This window comes from Canis lupus, chromosome 2 (genome assembly GCF_011100685.1).
Source record: "Canis lupus familiaris isolate Mischka breed German Shepherd chromosome 2, alternate assembly UU_Cfam_GSD_1.0, whole genome shotgun sequence".
Classification (NCBI taxonomy): Eukaryota; Metazoa; Chordata; class Mammalia; order Carnivora; family Canidae; genus Canis; species Canis lupus.
Window position 1 is genome coordinate 72,124,898 of NC_049223.1, and position 6,180 is coordinate 72,131,077.

Here is a 6,180-nt window from a genome sequence, read left to right on the forward strand (position 1 = left end):
CAACAGTCCCCCCAGAACAGGCGGAGTGTGTGTCTGCCATTAGCGACTGCCGCAACTGTGTCAAGGTTACCCCGCTCCCTGCAAACCCACCCCGGCGGGTTTGTTTTCTGCCAGCGCCTGGCACTCACAGTGCCAGCCAGGGAGGGGGGAGGGGAGGGGGCTGGGGGCCAGCCTAGGGGCTTGGGTGGGGGTGGGGGCCTGAGGAGGAGCTGCAGTTCCCGGTCCAGTGGGAGCCAACTTGGACTGAGGCCGAAGCAGCTGCCCCCCCCTTGGCTGGTGGAATTCCTGAGCCCGAGGGGAGCAGGGGGCGGGGCTGTCCCTCAGCCCTGACCCCCGAGATTCCAGAGCCTGGGGGGAGGGGTGTGGGCCGAGGGGCCTCCGGGAAGCCTGCCTGATCTGACCCCACCTGGCTTGTTCTGCTCCTGCCCTGGCTTCCTCCCACTCCTGCGCAGCAACATGCTCTTCTCTGCTCACAGCTCTTTGTCCCAACCTCTGTGCCTAGTCTCCCCCATCAGACTCCCCAGGGCAGGGTTGTATTTCTCCCATCAGACTAGGGGCTCCTGAGGTTGGGGTTCATGATTTGTTCTTTCCTTCTCTCCCTCCTCAGTACCAGCCCCTGTCTGTTTTTCCAAATGTCATGGGAGATGAGATTAAACAGTTGGGGTGGCAAAGCATAATTTTTCTTAACAGAGCCTAGCAGGGCAAGTGCCCTTACTCCATCTCCTCAGTGAAGTCCGTTTTGCTGGCACCCCCCTCCTCCCCACAGCACTCAAATGGGAGGGGCCATTGGAAGTAAAGTTACCTCTCCTTTTCATCCTGAAAGCCCGAATGCAAAGGGTTAAAGCAGTTTCGCACACACACCCCCACTTTGCCTTGGTATGTGAGCTCCCCCAGGCTGGGGGGATGGGAGGATGGTGGGGGGGGTCTGTCGCCTTATAGCCACTCGCGTGGTCAGCTCAGACCTGACCAGTCAACATTCCTGCCCAGGAGGACTGGGGCTTGAGGTGGAGGGGCAGGAGCATGGAGGGGGCCAGGTTGGTAGGAAGGGAAAAGTGGGGTACCAAGAAGCGGAGCATGGAAGCATTGTGCAATATATACCCCAGGAAGCCTGGATCTCCCTCCCATTCCTGTAGGCCTCAGTCTCCCTGTCAGTCTTCCCGGTTTGCACCTGCCAAAACATTCCCGTGATCCACATAGCTGTGATACAGGTACAGACCTGGTCCCAGTTCTAAACAAAGAGAAGAGTGTGGCAGAAGCGGTTTCTGACATGCAGGGCAGCACAGAGACTTCTGGGTGACTTTCTGGTGCTTGGAGGAGGTCGGCTGGGTTTTTGGCTGGGTCAGAGGCTCTGAGATCTAGGGTACAGAGCAGGCTGTGCTAGACAGTAGATAGAGACCTGGGCGGAGCCCCAGGAAGCCTGGTTCTCTGCCCAGCCCAGTGCCTGACTCCCGTGGCCTCAGTGTCCCCATCTGAGGGGCTTAAGCCTGTGGTCTTTAAAAGTCCTCCTGTCCTGGAAGTCAGTGGCTCTAGGTTAGGGGTGAGGAGTGAGGGGCAATGGTGTGGAGGGATGTGGGAAGCTGCCAGCTCAAGGGGGAGTTTGCAACGCGATCCCAGAGCGAAAATAGCCCAGGTCATTTTCAGCTGCTTAGGCTGAGGGAGGTATCTGATCCTGGCAGGGCAGGGCAGCTTGGGCAGGGGGTAGGGAAGAGCATTCTGTAAAGCTGTCTGGGAAACCGGACCCCAGGATGGAAGGGTGGGGAAAGGTTGGCATGCTCAGCTGGGCTTCCTAAGACCCTGTGGGTCCTGGCAGCACCCTGCCCCAATGAAAAGAGAAGGAATGCAGAGGGTTAACAGGAGGTGAGGGCTGTACTCTGGGCCCCCTTTGGGTCCTGGCCTGGATGAGGTGAAAGGTCAGCCCCAAGGAGTCCAAGCACAGCTGGGGAAAGAGTAACCTGATCCTTCTCCTCAGCCAGGCTCAGGGGATCACAGAGCCGCCTCCCCCAGGAAAGGTGCTTTGACATCCCCAGGAAGGAGTTTGTTTCGACTTGTTCTCAGCAGGGGTTGGGGGCTAAGGGAGGATCTTGGCCCAAGGGGTCAGGGAGAGCTGCAGGCCTGGTGCCCCAGCCAGTCTGACAGTGCTTTGTCATCCTGGGGTCAGGGGAGGTGGAGGTGAGCCTGCTGGAAAGGTTAGAGGTGGCCTGCTCTGGCCCTGCTCTCACTCTCGCCCCATTTATAATGACTGCGGGCCAGCCTTAGTGATGCAAAGCTTAGGAGGACGAGACTCTTTACCCCCCTCAGCACACAGACACTGAGGAGTGAGAGAAGCAGCCTGGTCCTAGACTCCTAGACTGTGACATTGATGTGTGTTTGGGGTAGTGAATTACACCTTGACTCTGAGGTGGTTTTGCTGGCTGTGTGTGTGTGTGTGTGTGTGTGTATGTGTATGTGTGTGGCGGGGTGTTAGAGTTTAAGGTGGTGTGATGATTGGCAGGGGCTCTGAAGTCAGGTTTGACTTGGGTTCAAATCCTTGCTTCTGCCTTAGGCGGGCTAGTTAACATAAACTTCAGTTTCCCCACCCGCAAAATGAGACTAATACCATTCCCCACAAAGGGTAATTATAAGGATTGGCAGAGAATAAGTGCTCAGTAAAAAGGAACCTTAATGGGTTTCATTTTGTGCTAAGGTCTCACATGGCATGGTGACCCTAAGAACCTCGAGGTCTGACTCTAGAGCAGGAAAGAGTTGCTGAGCTACAGATGGTCTGAGGGAGAGGGTAATTAGGAGAAATGTGACTGGATCAGTGTCCCCAGAGCTGCCTGTGAGGCTGTGCGAGTATCCAGGTCACTCAGGGTTGGATGGGGGTGAGATGAATGGTGTTGAGCCTGTGGCAAAGGGTGGTTGGGGCACCCTTTCTTAAAGCTGCCCTCTTGGGCTGGCGACACTCCCCCCCCCCCCACGCCCCACCCTGGCAGGCTTTGTGCAGCAATGTGTGGGTGTAGCTGTCCCCGGAGTGTGGCTGTAGGTATGTTTGAGAAGGCGCAGGCATCCCAAGAAAGAACAAGTCGCCTTTTGTAAGCATCCAGCCCGAAGCTGGGCTGGGCCCTCTCTGGGGGATCCCCTGTTTCCGCGCCCAGCTCCCCGCCCACGGACAGCGCCCCAGCCCCGCCCGCCACCTGATAGGGGGCGGCCAGGTGGCCTGAGCGCCCCCTCCTGGAGACCGTACTTCGGGCGTGGGGCAGGGGTCTGGGACCTGGGGCAAGGGGAGTGCCCGAAGCCATGACCCCGCCCCTCGTGACATCATTCCAGGTGCTACCAATCTCCGGGAGCCCTGCCCACGAGCGCCCCTCCCTCCCCTCCAGGCACCAATCTGCTATCCCGAGGCGCAGTGGGTGGAGGAGGAGGCCGGCCGGTTTGCGGGGCAGGGAGACCACAGAAGGCCGCCTTCCTGCTCTGGGAGGGGCTGAACATGCGATGCGACCCTGAGATCTTAGAGCTCAGCTCCCCTTGAAGGACCTCACAAGACCTCCTCTCTGGAGCACTCTACCTCCTTGCTCACCTGTCCAAATCTTACCAGGTACCACTTTCTGCAGGACAGCCTTCCAGAACTGGCCTCTCTGGCCCCTCCCCAATCTTTTTTTCTGATCACCTACACCCTTTTAGTGACCCTCAGTGATAATGGGATACCAGTACTGCTACTACTAACTGGCTGCAGTCCACTGGACAGTATACCGTGTGCAAACTGCTCCGGTTTTTCATGAAACACCTTACCTGATGGATCTCAGATTGTTTTCTTGGGAGTTCCTCTGGGCAGGGGTTCCAGACACAGCCTAGCTCAGAATAGGCGCTACTGAATGTAGAGGATGGATGATAGATGAGGCAGGCCACAGAGGGGGAATACCCAGAAGTCCCACAGCAAGTAGGTAGAACCACCAAAACTAGAAATGGGGTCTCCTGGCCCTGAGTCAGGTTTTTGGTTCTGGTGTGTGACAGAGTCAGAGGTTGCACAGAAAAATACTATGGGCCTTTCTCTAGGAGGGCCTTTGCTAGCCCCCAAAGATGACAAGAGCCCAACGTCTGTCCTCCTTTGCAACCTGTACACCTACATTCCAGAATCTCTGACTGCTGAGAGGCAGAGGTGGAGATGCTGGGGGAACTGCAAGGGCTTTTGCAGGCCAAACAGGCAGTTCTGGGCTGTACTGTGGGCCCAGTAACTGGGGGTACTGGTTCTGAGGACATAAGGATTTAGCTTGCAGGTGGGAGGTTCCAAGTTGGGCAAAGAGGAGTGTTGGGAGCCAAAGTATGTGGGGGTTCAGTGCAAGAGAGGCAGAGATTATGCTGGGCCAGCACTCCCAGCACCGAGCTGGCCCAGTGGAATGCTGGGAGGCCCGGGGGATGGGGCCAGGCAGCCAAGGTGTCTCCGGTGGCACAGAAGCAGTTAAGAGCTGCCTCAGCCCGTTCCTTCAGACAATTAGTGACATCTCGCTTGACAACACCACACTGAGCCGATGCAGACCTCAGCCCCCCTCCCAGCCCCCCCACGGCCGCTTCAGCTGTTTATTCTTGGGCTTTAACAATTGGGATTCTGACTTGGAGGAGCGGGCGCCCCGCGCTGCCCTCTGACCCTCCGTCGCCTTGGCAACTGGAGCCCGGTAGGCCTGGGCTCTGCGTTAGGATTACAGATCCTGAATTCACAATCTTGCTGCTCCCCTGCAAGCAAAAACAGCAGCAGCAGCATGCAGGATCTTCAGCTAGACTGGAGGGGCTGGAGCCGGAGGGTCCCTAGGGGCTAGCCTGAGCCCCGGGTGGGAACCTGGGATACCCATAGGCGACCTGTGGAGTAGTGCCCGCCGCCCCCCCCCCCCACACCCACCACGGGGTGGAGAGAGGCCCAGAGCCCTCTTGGGCCCCAACATCTCCCATCCTGTCTCTGGAAACTTTCTTCCTGGTAGAGCCCCAAGGGCAGGGGCGAAGAAGCTTCTTCATTCCCCCTCCCCCCCCCCCCCCCCCCCCCCCCCCCGCGCTTTTCCCCTCAGTCAGCCCCCTACCATGCCCAGAACTCCAAGTGCCAGCCGACTGTGCCCCTGCAGTGCCCGCAGCCATGGCAACAGGCCCCCCTCCCTCACCGGCTCTGCTCCTTCCCCCCCCCCCCCAGCCCCCTCAGCAGCCAACTGCCCCAGCTGAAATCGGAGCCGATGCATCTGTGAGCCTCATGCCCAGACCCACATTCCATTTCTGTCCTCTGTCCCCCCCACCAGCTCTGGCGACGACATCTCCCCCCCTCCTCATGCCCCCTCCCTCCTCACTTGGGGCTGTCCCCCCCACCCCCTCCCACACACTCTATCACTTAATGTCTTCCCCTTCTTCCCACCCCATTCTCTGAGTGTGTCTCACCCTCTTCGACTGTCTCTGTTGGTCTCTGGGTGTGTCAGACCCTGTCTGTCTCCAGCTCCCTGTGTCCTTAGTTCTCTGTGCCTTGCCCTGTCAGTGGCAGGCTCCTTCTCCATCTCTTCCCCTCTGTGTGGATCTTGCTCTCTCTCTCTCTGTCTTTGTCTCTGCCTCATCCTGCCTGTCTCTCTGTGTCTTTGTCTTTTTCTTCCTCCTGTCCCTCTCTTCTGAGTCTCTTTTGCTGTGTTCCTTCCTCCAGCATCCTATCCTCTCTCCCTCTCTCCCTCCCTCTCTCTCTCTCTCTCTCTCTCTCTCTCTCTCGTCCCCTCCCTCCCCATCTCCTTCTCTTTCAGCCTCATTCTGCCCCATGTCTCTTGCCCCCACACTCTTCCTTGAGCTCTCTCTTCCTGAATCGGTTGCCTTGCCTTGCCCTTGCCCTACCTTTCTTCCTCTTCTGACTGTTTCCACCAAATACATAGATTTTTTTTCAACTTGTCTTCCTCTGTTTTCCATTTGATGATTTCCTCAGGGTCCCGGGTTTGGTACAGGGTTGGGGGCCCTCCAGAGTCACCTCGAAGGAGCCCCCTTTCAAATAGGGGCCAGATGTGCTGGCACCCCATTGGACAATCTGTAGTTGAATCGGAGATGGGCAGGGGAGGTTCTAAGGTCATTTCCTACAGGAAATGGAGTGTCAGAAGCCAAGAGTGCCAACCCTCCGTTTCCAGAGTTTTAGAGCACAGGTTCCCATCCATCTAGTCTACCTTCGACCACCCCAGGTCAGGCAGAGGGTAGTTC